The 13,214-nt window shown below is 48.1% G+C and overlaps 1 long non-coding RNA gene across 1 annotated transcript; it reads right to left on the bottom strand.

Moving 5' to 3' along the window:
- Positions 1–3,495: 3,495 nt before the first annotated feature.
- LOC119866094 lies at positions 3,496–12,286 on the bottom strand. The gene is made up of 3 exons (XR_005379007.1): positions 12,164–12,286; positions 11,775–11,862; positions 3,496–3,852 (listed from the first exon to the last, which is right to left on the bottom strand). It is a non-coding gene; the product is annotated as an uncharacterized LOC119866094 (long non-coding RNA).
- Between the last annotated feature and the right edge of the window lie 928 nt (positions 12,287–13,214).

The following is a 13,214-nucleotide window of genomic DNA, read 5'->3' on the forward strand; positions in this document are numbered from 1 at the left end:
TAAAGCAGAAGGACATCCAGATTTGGCCGCCAGGCCCTGCTTCTCTCTGAGCAGAGGAAGCTACAGAAACCACTGGTGCATGAGCCCAGCCCTGAGTAATCAAGAGCCTGATTCCGGCATTGGTCCCACCTCCCACTCGGAGCGGGCCTTGGGGACTTCCACCCCTTCTTCGGTTTTCTTATTCATCACAGGGCCTACCAGCATGGCACTCCTAGTTGCCATGGGCCAGATGTTCCAGCATAATCGAGGAATGCCAGAATCATCTTTTGGGGGCCAACTTCTGGAACCTACACAAGGCCCCCCAGCCTAGGCTGGGCTGACAGGCTCTGAGTGGCGAATGGGTACCACTCATGGAAACACAGGACCTTTGAGCAGACCGGCAGCTGAGAGCACCTCCTCCAGCCTCACGCTTCACAGACGACAATGCTCAAAACATGATCGCCATATATGAAGTGCTTACTGTATACCAGGCACCCCGGTCATAGCTTGCCCTCCATTTGTCTCATTCATTGCTCACCACAACCAGATGTGGGCCAGGTGTGACTGACTTCATTTATAAAGGAAGAACACAGAGGCCCAGGGAAGAACAGAGACTCAGGGAAGGCCACACGGCACCACCCGCCTCCAGGTCCAGACCCTTCCCACGTGGATGCACCAAGAGCATTTAGTTGCATGTTCTTGCACGGGCGCATCTTCCCATGTCCATGCGTGTTTGCGTGGATGTGCCGATATAAGGAGGTGGGCATGCCCCTTGCGCGCACACGTAGTGCCTGTGCATGCCATTTCTGGAGCACCTGTCCTGACTCCCTGTCCAGTGCTCTTTCCTCTGACCCTGTGCTATTCAACAAAGAGCTGGCTGGAAACGGAGCCTTTCAGCTTGGGGCGTGCCTGGCTTCCTGGGGTCTAAGGGAATGCGTTTCATTTGCATACTTATTTGCATGCCAGGGCAGTCCCCCCACCCCTCAGCAGGGCCCAGCCTGGGCTGGGAAAACGTGTGCAGGTTCCTACACTGCCTGTAAACTCCATCGTCAGCCATCCATCCAAGGCACGGTTTCTACGAGCTGGTTTCTATCATTCCCTCCACTGTGTAGATCACGGAACTGAGGTTTAGGATTTCTGGGCCAAGGTCATGATGCCAGCAAGTGGCAAAGCAGGGTCTGATGCTTGGTCAGAGAAGCCACATCCAGAGGTCTTTTCCCAATCCCACCCTGCCTGCAGCCTTGAGGTGGACGTGGAGGAGTGAGCCATTGGGAGGGGCTTCAGGGAAAAACCACAGAACCCTGGAAGTATCCCTTTATTCGTGTGTGTTACGAGTGCATGGTTGTAGAAGGGTGTGTTTAATCATCTTTCAACAAAATGACTCAGCCTCTTATGTGACAGGTTCATAAACAACAATAATAATAAATGGCATAACAAACACATAGCCAGTGTGCATCGTGCACCAGGCTGGTGAGTTCTATTAATGTATTTAATCCTCATGACAACCCTGGGAGATGGGAACCTTATCGTTCCCCTTTACATATGGGGAAACAGAAGCACAGAGAGGTGAAGTAATTTGCTCGAGGTCACACAGCCAGTAAATGGCAGAGCTGGGATTCAAACCCAAGCCATTCAGGTCCACGGTTCATGGATCCAGCCATACCACTCTCAAGCTGTGCTGCTCCTAGCATGATAGGACACGTGATGGTGTAGGGGCATGTCTTGGCTGGGGCTGCCACAATAAAATACCATAGAATGGGTGGCTTAAACAAAAGAAATTTCTTTTCTCATGGTTTAGAGTCCAAGAAGTTCAAGTTTGAGGTGCTAGCTGATTCAGTTTCTCTTTTTTTTTTTTTTTAAGATTTTATTTATTTGAGAGAGGGAGGGAAGGAGAGAGAGATGCAGGCTCCCTGCTGAGCAGGGAGCCCAACGCGGGGCTCCATCCCAGGACCCCGGGATCATGACCTGAGCCAGAAGCAGATCCTTAACTGACGGAGCCACCCAGGTGCCCCTAGCTGTCAGTTTCTGGTGAGACCTGTCTTCCTGGCTTATAGACAACTGCCTTCTTGCTGTGGACTCCCGTGGTCTTTTCATGGTTTGCATGCATGGAGAGAGGCAGAGCTCTATCTCTGGTGTCTCTTCTAATAAGGGCATAATCTCTTCATGATGGCCACACTGTCATGACCACAGTTAGCCCTTAATGCCTCCCCAAGGCACCATCTCCAAATACCATCATACTTGGGGTTAGAGCTTCAACATATGGAGTGGGGTGGGAAAGCCGCCAACAGTCTATCACAGTATGTATGCTGTACACATGTGCACACGTACATGCATGAAGATGCATGCACACATGAATGTGTTTGTATTTCCATGTGCATGTTCATATGAAAGTACCTGTGGGTATAGAAGGATGTAGACGTATATTCATGTGTGAGTGTGTGCATGTAGGCGCGTGCCAAGCCTGCACATGTGTACATCTGAGGGTATGTACATGGATCTCTAAGAGGCTGGGGAACTTCATCCCAGTTCAGCCTTTCTGCCCATTAGTCCAATAGCCCCAAGAAAACTGGGGTCACACAGAGGGGGCTTGAGGTTGGGGGGCTTTGGGTAGTTAGAGCCTAAAGCTAGTGCTCCCTGCATCAGCGGGGGAGGGAATCCACCTAGCTGCTCATGCCCGTTGTACTGGCCTCCAGGAGACATTAATAATAGATCAGCAAATTCCAAATGTAAATAGGGCAATCAGGCCCGAAAACACAGACATTCATCACCCAGATACAAATTACGCTGCCGGCCTTGATGTAATTACTGGAGTTCGGCTCGCTGCATCGAGCCACCCCACCCTGTGTCCCAGCACGTTCCTTTGTGCTGGTGGTCTCCCCACCGAGGAGGCTCATCCACCTGACCCCAGAGGGTATCTCTGGTCACAGTCAAAACATCTCTAGTTGTCCTAAGCAGGTATGAAAATAGAAAACCCCTGGGATTCTTGGGCTTTGATGACCGAGCTCCAAAGTTCATGGGGCAGACATTAGACAATGAGTCAGATGCCTGCCTCAATGAGTAGATGTCCTACTCCCCAAGGTGGCTCCTTGTTCTGAAATAACTTGTTGTGTGACCTTGGGCAAGTCACTCACCCTTTCTGAGTCTCAATATCCTCTTCTATCCAAAGAAGCTAACAATACAAGAGCTAACAGTATAAAACAAGAAAATACAGTTTAGGGCTTTGCAGTTAGAAGGATCCGGTTTCAATCCCATCCTGTTGCTCTTGAGCTGGCAGATCTTGGGCAAGTTTCTTCCCTACTTTGAGCCTCAGCTCCTTTACCTGTAAAGTGGGTATAAGGGTGCGTATCGCATAGGATTATTTTGAGGAAAGGATAAAATAAGATTTTTCTTTTCATCGGTGAATTTAACTCATTCACATTTATTGTGATTATAATATCACATATAAAATATATATCAATACATCAAAAAATCTGTATCTATATTTAGTGATTATACAATTACATGTTTTATGGCAGACTTCTTTCTTGCCACATTTGTTTATGTTCCCTATTTATTAGTCTTCCTTATGTTTCATTCTTTACCATGGCTGTTATATTAGTCATCCATTATTCCAAAACGTAGTGGCTTACCATAATAACTGTTTAGAATCTCATAGTTTCTGTGGGTCGGGAACCTGGGAGTGGCCTAACATGGTTCTGGTTCAGGGTCTCTGACAAGAAGTTGCAGCCATGATGTCAGCCAAGGTTGCAGTCTCATCGTAAGCCTTGAATGGACTGGAGATCCTACTCCCCAAAGTGGCTCCTTAATCCCTCCCTGTGTGGATCTTCCGGTGGGGCTGCTTGAGTGTCCTGATGACATGGCAACTGGCTGCCCCTAGAGCAAGAGAGGTAAGAGAGCAAAGCAGAGGTTGTAATGTCTTTAATGACTTGACCCTCATAAGTCACGAGCTTCATGTCTGCAGTGTTGGTCACACAGGTCCTAGTCCCTCCATGTGGGAGAGGACTGCACAGCAGGTGGATACCCGAATGCAGGGATCACTTGGGCTAACTTGGAGCTTGGCTACCACACCTGCCTTGTGTTGGATTGAATGATAGTGTATGCAAAGCTCTCAGCCTGGGTACTGGGAGGAATCCATTAATCTCTGTGACCTCAGTGCCCGGCACAGTGCCTGACACAAGACTAGGAACCAACAAATGACAGGATGGCGAGAGAAGGACTGCAGCAGAATCTGGTAACCTCTCTGCAGAGCCGTTTCCTAGAGACCAGCAGGCTACTTGTACCCACATCCCCCTTCCTTGCCACTGCCCAGGCTTTGCCACGGAAGGCTGGGAGCTCCTGCCTTCTGTGAAGCTGAGAGGAGAGTCTAGACCGAAAGCAGTTTCCAGGCCTGTCTCGTCCCAACTTTACATTGATCAGTAATTAAACACAGCCTCCAATTACTATAACGTTTGGCGAGGCACCAAGCTCGCGTGAAACCTTGCAATAAACATCTGCTTTATAAATTGCCTCTCAGTGGAGCGCACCAGCGGGGTTCTTGGGGGTTGGGGAGAGAGAAAAGCAGGGAGCTGGGGAAGGGAGGAGAGGTGAGGGAGGGAGAGGGACAGACGGAGAGGGGAAGGGGGGCCTTCCAAGTGGTGGGAAGTGAGGCCCATCATTCCTCTACAGAATGCTCCCTCACCACCCTGCGAGGTGGGGGCCCTGAATTTAACCTAGAGCTGGGGAATCCTTGTCTCCCGAGATTGTGTCAAGAGCTGCACACATATCTAATGCAAATTACTTTTCTGTTGCTTTTTCTTTTTTCCCAAACCCATAACATCCCACTCACCTGTCATTTACATTTAGAGAGAGAAACATAAAGATTTATTAGCTACACTAGCAGCCTCTGTTGGGGGTGAGAGAGTCTCTAGGCTGCAGAGGAAGAGGAGGGTTCATGGTTTCTTACCACCGTCTTGGAGCTCCACCCCGCTGGACACACTGTCCGCTGAGCCAGAAATGGGCTGGTATACCCCACTCTGTCTCCTTCAGGCTCTTGCTCACAGAGACCACAAGGAGAAGGGAACCCCAGGATCGGAGGTCTGATGGAACTGGGCAGAGGGTTGGCTCAGCTCACTGAGACTTCAGGCAAGTGATTTGACCCTTTGGGCCTCTATTTCTGCACCTGTGAAACGGACATAAAACCCATGGAGGTGGGACACCTGAGGGGCTCAGCAGTTGAGCATCTGCCTTTGGCTCAGGGCGTGGTTCTGGAGTTCCAGGATGGAGTCCCCACAGCATTGGGCTCCCTGCAGGGAGCCTGCTTCTCCCTCTGCCTATGTCTCTGCCTCTCTCTGTGTCTTTCATGAATATATAAATAAAATCTTAAAAAAAACAAACAAACCCATGGAGGTTTGAGAGGATTAAGCGAGCAGTAGAAGCGAGGTAGTACAGTGGGTGGGGCAGGAGCTCTGAAGCCAGGCAGGCCAGCTCCTTGGACACGTCCTCTTTTTCAGCCCCCTCTGAAAATGGGCAGGTAAGAGTGTCAGCTCACAGAGGTGCTACGAGGTCTCAGCTGGGTGTGCTGCATGGTTGGCACTTAAATACCAGGGAGCTAGGACTCTCCAGGGCCTTCTGGGCTCTACCACCCGGTCTTTCCTCCACCATCTCTTCCCACCACTTGGAGACCATGCTTTACCCCTTGCCTGATGTGCGAGACCTGGGCTCTCCAGGGAAGACACTTTGATTGATCTGCTGTCTCTACCACTGTCCGCTCTCCAGCCAGCCTGTTTGCTCCCTTAAGACTGGAGGAGATCGAGGACTTCTGGCAGGTGGGGATGGGGGTGAAAGGGAGGACTGTCTGAGACCAAGCTGCCAGCCTGGGGAACCCCACAACCGCCCAGCACAGCTGAGATGAAATGAGATATCACATATGTTAATGTCATTATGGTCTGAAACCCCACCTGGGGGGTGTGGGGCGTGTCCTTCTCCCTTCCTCCACCCACCTTGTCCAGGTAAGATGCGAGGCAAGGTGAGTGGGGCCACCGCCCATCTCTACATCCAGGTGAGCTGCCAAGGCTTCAGAGTCCACCATTAAGAACCCATTCCTTGGCATTCGCATTGATGCTTGATCTTTTTTTTTTTTATCTTTTTATTTATAAATGAAAACAGCCCCCAGAAGGCTGCCTGAGGGAATCCCTTCTACCTTTAGCAAGAAATCATTTATGAAAGGACCTAATCTGAGAGTTAGTGGAGGACAGTCATCTTAGAGCCAGGGTCGTGGTAAATATTTGATGAATGAATGCACGAGTGAATGAAGCCTAAACTTTGGCACTGGCATCACTCTTGGGATGTTCACTATACGGGAGTCCAGCCTCACTGCAAACCCTTTTTCCTGACACACGAAGCTCACTGCCTAGAGGGCAGCCTGGTCTGTCTCTAGACAACTCCAGGCATTGAAACATATTGCATATGTTGAGCTCAAACTCACTTCTCCGAAGCTTCTCTAGGGATCGTCTTGCTCCTGCAGCAGGGCTCCGAGGTCAACAATCCTAAATCACAGATAAGCAGTTGCCAATAAGTTTTGTAAAAGCTTGCCCTGCCATGTCAGGTGTTTATCAATGAAACCGACATAGCAGGTGAAGTTTTTATTCTGGTGAAGCTGTCAGCCCAACGCAACACACAGGTGCTCCTGTGAGTGGGAAGGTGGCACAATTGTAACAGGAACTCATCCGAGCCAGGTGCCAGGCACTATTTAAATGCTTGCACATCTACTGCTTCCAGCACCCTGGGGAGTTAGGTGCCAGGAAACCGAGACTCAGAGAGGTCAAGCGACTTGCCCGAGATCCCACAGCTGCAGGGTGATCAGGGCAGAGATCTGAACCAGAGTATCTTGCTTCAGAGTCGGGGCACCCAAGCCTTATACAAAACTCCAGTCGTATTTACTTTTTTTTTTTTTTAAGATTTTGTTTTATTTATTCATGAGAGACACGGAGAGGGAGGCAGAGACACAGGCAGAGGGAGAAGCAGGCTCCATGAGCGGAGCCCGATGCGGGACTTGAGCCTGGGACCCTGGAATCACAACCTGAGCTGAGGGCAGATGCTCGACCACTGAGCCACCCAGGCGTCCCCCAGCCATATTTGCTTGTGGATCAGGATTCTTTTGATACTGGACAACCCAAACCAGATGCAGAAATAAATTTGATGGGGGGCTGAGACAAGACAGCGGTTGTCATACCTAACTCCGGATTTCAAATATTTATGTCTGTCAAAGCAGCCTCGTTGTTCTTCCTAACTGGCTTTATGAATAAATATATGTCATTTAGCCCACTTTTGGTTGTGACAGAAAATCCCACTAGCTGGAGCTTAACAGGTCCGGTAACAAGAGCCGCCAGAGGTGGGGCTGGCTTCAGGCACAGTATGATTCGGGGGCTCAACTTTTTGCCATATCTCAGCCTTTCACAGTATTGGCTTTGTTCTGAGACTGACAGTGAGCTCTGGTGGCTCTAGACTTACATTACCCCCATCCCAGGCTCAATACCAGAAGCAAAAAGACCTTCTTTCCCTCTCCAGTCTGCATGGAAGTCACAAGCCTGACTGGCCCACACTAGTCACAGTCTGATACCTGAATCCTTCCTTGTGGCAGAGAGATAGATGCCTTGGGCATCCATGCCCACCTCTGGTGTGGAGGTTTTGTCCCCAAGAGGGGGGACAAAACAATCCACCCCCCCAAAGGGAGATTGCAGTATTGTCACCAAAGGAAGGAGATAGGATGCTACAAACACGCACTGGGTATAAATGTCACATCTGGAATGCCACTAAAATGTTCTAGTTCCTGTTTTATACAGACTGCGTTTCCATTTAAGATTTTATTTGCCAATGAATTACATACCTAAAGACTGTTTGAAGGACCACTGGCCTATAACATTTTAAATAGCTTCATAGGGTTTGTAACAAGGATGGGCATTAATTCACCAACTGGGGTGGCATGCGAGGTTTGCCATTTCTCCCTAGGATAATAACAATAGCATGATAACGTTACCGTTTGCTGCGTACTTGCTCTGTACATACTATTCATACCCAGTACTGCTGCAGGAAGGTGACACTCAGAGAGGCTGAGTGACTTGCCTAATATCGCTTAGCTGGTAAAGGGAAGGTTGAGAACAAAAGCCAAGTCTGCCTGACATCAAAGCCAATATGTTCTTGGTTTAAAAATGAATAGTTTTGTATGTAGAGATGTAATGGTTGGTTGTTGCAGGAAAATAAAAAACCAATTCAAACAATAGGGAGAGATAAAGGAAAACATTAAAACTACCCCCTTAGGGGCACCTGAGTGGCTCAGTGGTTGAGCATCTGCCTTTGGCTCGGGTCGTGATCCCGGGGTCCTGGGACCGAGTCCCACATAGAGCTCCCTACAGGGAACCTGCTTCTCCCTCTGCCTGTGTCTCTACTTCTCTGTTTCTGTGTCTCTCATGAATAAATAAATAAAATCTTAAAAAAAAAAACCTACCTCCTTACATGGAACATTTTAAAGGATTTTAAACTTTCAAAATTGTAAGAGTCATACTGCACACAGTACAAAGTAAATTAAACTAGCACATAAATATATGAAATGAGACCCAAAAACTGTCTCCATCCCACATCCTTTGGTCTCACTTTTTAGAGAGAATCACTGTGAATAGATGCTTGCTTAGCTCTTTCCATATATTTTTCATGCACATTAAACCCATGTATGCTTTCCTTTAGGTAAATAGTAGCACACTGGAAATTTGGTTTTTTTTTTTCGCTCAGTAATAGCTCGTATACTTCCTCCTCTACTGGTCCACAGAGAACTAGCTCATTCTTTTCCCTAGCTGCATAGTACTCCACGTAAATGAATGCATTATAATTTACATTTAACCAGTCCTCTATCAATGGACACTTAGGTTGTTTCCAGTTTTATGCTTTGGTTGCTAGTTTGTTAAAGATCGACATGAATATCCCTATATTTTCTCTTTGCCTGTTTGGTTGCACAGAGTCTGCTTCTAGGCTGTAACCACCTGCTACCTAGCCCTCAGCTACATGGCCACACTCCCTGTGCCAGGTTTGGCATCCCCACCAACCTCTGCTTGGAGGATCCTGCGGTGTCGGGGGGGGCCTCCTCGTGTTCTAGCCAGTCTCTGCTCTGTCTCCTCTGAAGGTTCGGCTCAGAGCTCTCAATGTCTCTATGATGAGATAATTTACATTTTCTGTTATTTTTCTTTTTCAGCAAAAAGGGGGCACTTAAAGTGAAATATCTCTGGACACACTGTTAACAAGGATCCATAAAAGTGAACTGTTCACCTTGTCTGTTGGCAGGCGGTTATGAAAAATCAATAGTACACAGAGGAACCCTGCCTGTCGCATCTGAGCTGGTCTATTTAGTGGTGTGGACAGGGCGGGAGCTGCCTGGCCTCCTCAAACACACTAGAGGGAGGCTGGGACGTTTGCAGGCGTGGGGCTCCTGGACCCGAGTGACAGCTCAGGTCAACAGTCAATGAAGAAAATGCATCATTTGCCCCACAGTCTTACTACTTTCTTCCCCAATATTACCATGAGACCATGGCTCAAATGCCATGTCTTCTAGAAAACCCTTTACTCATTCACTCACCAAACACACACGGAGGCTCCTGCTATGTGGCAGTCCTGTGCTGGGCACACAGAGGTCCTGAGCCCAGAGGCTCAACATATTTCCTGCTTTCTGCATGATGAAGCCAGGCAGGTAAACAGGAACCCACCACAGGGACAGGGTGACATGTGCTTCTGTAGGGAACACTCAGGACTGTGGGGGCCAGAGGAGGCCCCTGTCCCTGCCTAAGGTGTAGGGTGCTCAGTGGAGGCTCCCTACAGGGCCTGTGTCTGTGCTCAGAGCTCAGGGAGCATGAGGGTGAATCAGACGGAGTATAGGAGGAAATTCTTGTTGAGTAGAAGGAATAGCATATACAAAGGCCCAGAGGCGAGAGGAGGGAGGTCAGGTGGGCCTGGGAGCATTAGAGGTTTGATCTGACTGAAGCACACATGCACAGAGAGCAGATGGGATGGGAAGGTGACCAGTGGCCCGCCACCGAGGGTCCTGCAGACCCAGGTGAGGGCTGACATCTCTGATGGCGGTATTTGGGGGTGAGTTTTAATTTCCCCTTGAAACTGCCTCAAATTTCTTAATTTTTCCATAGTGAATCTGTGTTACCTTTATAATAAGAATTTTTAAATAACAATAAAAATTCTGTAGAAGGAAAAAAAGGAAGAATGATAGTGATAGTGGTAGCACTGGTAATAATAATGGTGGCAGAAACAGGAATCGTGGAAGGAATAGTGGCAGTGGTAATAGTAATAGTAGCAATAATGGAAGGAAAAGTAGTAATAGTGGGAGTAATAGTGATGGTAGTAATAGTAATAGTAAACAGTGGTGGTGGTAATAGTAATAGCAGAAATAGTACTGCTAGCAGGGGTGGTGATAGTGGTAGCGTTAGTAATGGCGGTAAAAGCAATAGCAGCTGTAGTGGTAACAGTGCTAGTGACAGTAGTAATGGTGGCAGCAATAGTAGTATTAGTGGTAACAAAAGTAGCAATAGTGGCAGTACTAGTAGCAACTGTGGTAGTACTAGTAGCAGTGGTGATAGTACTAGTAGCAATAGTGGCAATAGTAGTAGTGATGGTGGTAGTAATAGTAGTAGTAGTTCAGACTCACCTTGTAGGCAGAGGAGGCCACTAAAGGGAAGGGAAAGGATGACAGTTTAAGTTCCAGAAGACTCAGAAAGATGACTAGTGTGGAGGTAGGGCTGAGCTAGCCTGTCCTAGCCCTGTGAGGTGCTGGGTCCCTGTTCCTGACCATCTCCTCTTAGATAATTCACTTGAGTGAAGTGGTCCATTTCCAGAATATCCCACCACACCATCAGCAACTACACTTTGCAGTTAGTCAGATTCAGTCATGGCTGCTGTGTGGATGGAGTAAGGGTCTGGAGACACAGGCCTTGCCAATGCCATTTTTCCAGCATCCAGAACCTTAATTTTCTCTGTCTCTTAGAACCCTCAACAGTCAGAATTATTTTCTTCTTTTTTAAGTATATTTTTAAAGATTTTATTTATTCATTATAGACAGAGAGAGAGAGAGAGAGGCAGAGACACAGGCAGAGGGAGAAGCAGGCTCCATGCCAGGAGCCTGACGTGGGATTCGATCCCAGGTCTCCAGGATCACATCTTGGGACAAAGGCAGGTGCTAAACCGCTGAGCCACCCAGGGATCCTGAATTATTTTCTTCTATCTTTTGTTTTCTCCATCTACTCATCTCCTACCCATCACTCATCTATCTCTCCGTCCGTTCATCCATCCACTCATTTATCCAACCAACCATCCATCCATCCATCACTCATGCATGCATCCATCCATCCATCCATCCATCTATCCACCCATCTCTCGCCCATGCATTCATCACTCACCCATCTATCCATCTGTTTATCTACCCATCCACCCATCCCTCTGTCCATCCATCACTCATCCATCCACCCATCCATCTATCCACTCATCCATCTGTCCATCTGTCCATCCATCCATCCATCCATCCATCCATCCATCCATCCATCCATCCTTCTGTTTCTTTTCTGTAGTAGGAAGATCCCTTGATTAAGGTTCACCATATGTTAATTTTTGGGTAGTGGAAATGTGAGTGATTTTCTTCCTCAATCTTTGAACTTTCCCATATTGTTTGAATTTGTACACCACATATGTTTATATAAAAACAATGTATTTGTAAAAACAAACAAGCGTATCAGTATAAAAAACACAAGCCGACATTTCAGAATGCTCACCTTGGTGCCAGCCAGGCACCTCTACGGAAGTCTGACTTCTCAGAGACCGTCATGCTGCCAAGAAGCCCAAGCTAGTTAGGTGGACAGGCTGCACAGAGAAAAGGGAGATGCCCTGCTAGCTCCGGTTGCCCAGTCATCAGGCCCAGGCAGCAGGTAGGGAGTGAAAGACCATCTTAGACAGACATCTCAGCCCCAGCATATGCAACTTGGAGAACAAAGGAACTCATTGGACAGCCAGAACCGAGACCCCAGACACATTTCTAGTCATTCAAAGACCCCAAATTAGGACCAGTCATCAGTGAGCAGATATAAGCTGTCCTACTGTGCCCTGCCTTGATCAACATACACAAAAATTGTTCACACACACGTGTGAGCACACACACACTCACGTGGTTTGTGTATGATCAGTAAAGTCCCTTTACTTTTCTGGTCTCACTTTCTCTATCACCGGAGCAGGAGTCAGATGGCAGTGTGTGATCACACTGCTGGTTTCCCCCAATCTCCAATCTCTTAGCCACCGTATCTGGAAGGCAATGTCCTGGCAAGTGTAACTTGGGCTTTGGAGTCAAGGTCCCAAGTTTAAGCCTTGGCTGTGGCATCTGTGAGCACATGACCTTGGTTCCCCATGCAATGCTTGGCTTTTTTTTTCTTTTCAGTTTTGCTTTTCTATGTTAATGAACAATACGTGATGTTAGATGTCATTGCAAACGGAACTGTGGCTAGCCCTGCACAGTTTATATTGCTGGTACTCTTGATGGTTAGAACATGTTTCGGCAATAGTAAACATTTTTTTCCTTCTGCGAAGTTGTTGGTGGGGAGCAAACGATGCCTTCCTTGCCTGGAGCCTGGATTCCCAAACTACTCCCTGAGAAGCACACAGACAGAGTGGGCTGGTACAGCCTGGGGCAGCCTCGGCGCCGACCATCCAGCCCCGATCAGGATGGAATGAGGATCTTGGCCAGGGCATCCCTCTGCAGCCCATGAACGCCCCCCCACCCACCCACATACACCACAACTACTCACATCCCTGGTCTGATTAGAGTCAAAAGGGCAAGTAGGGGCCAGATTAAATATGTGTTGATTATTCGAGCCTGCGCTCCTGTTTATTTCTCATAAATAAGACATGAGCCCTGTTTTCCACCCCCCAACACACACACACGAGCACACACATATACACACTTCCTGGGGATGATATTTATTGTATGCAAATCAGAAACTGAACTGGGAGGAGAAGTAATCACCTGTTTATCAGATGGCGTGCGGATGGGGCGGAAAATAAGCTGGGATAATGGTGCTGTATCTATTTGTCAGAAGATTACACAGACCTAGGTCTGGATTTGCCGTGCTCTGGACAAGTCAAGGGCTGGCCCTGCGACCCAGTGTCCCCCTACCTGGTCAGGTCCGCCCAGTGGCGTTTGTATCCAGGAAGCACCAGAGTGA

This window comes from Canis lupus, chromosome 26 (genome assembly GCF_011100685.1).
Source record: "Canis lupus familiaris isolate Mischka breed German Shepherd chromosome 26, alternate assembly UU_Cfam_GSD_1.0, whole genome shotgun sequence".
Taxonomy (NCBI): Eukaryota; Metazoa; Chordata; class Mammalia; order Carnivora; family Canidae; genus Canis; species Canis lupus.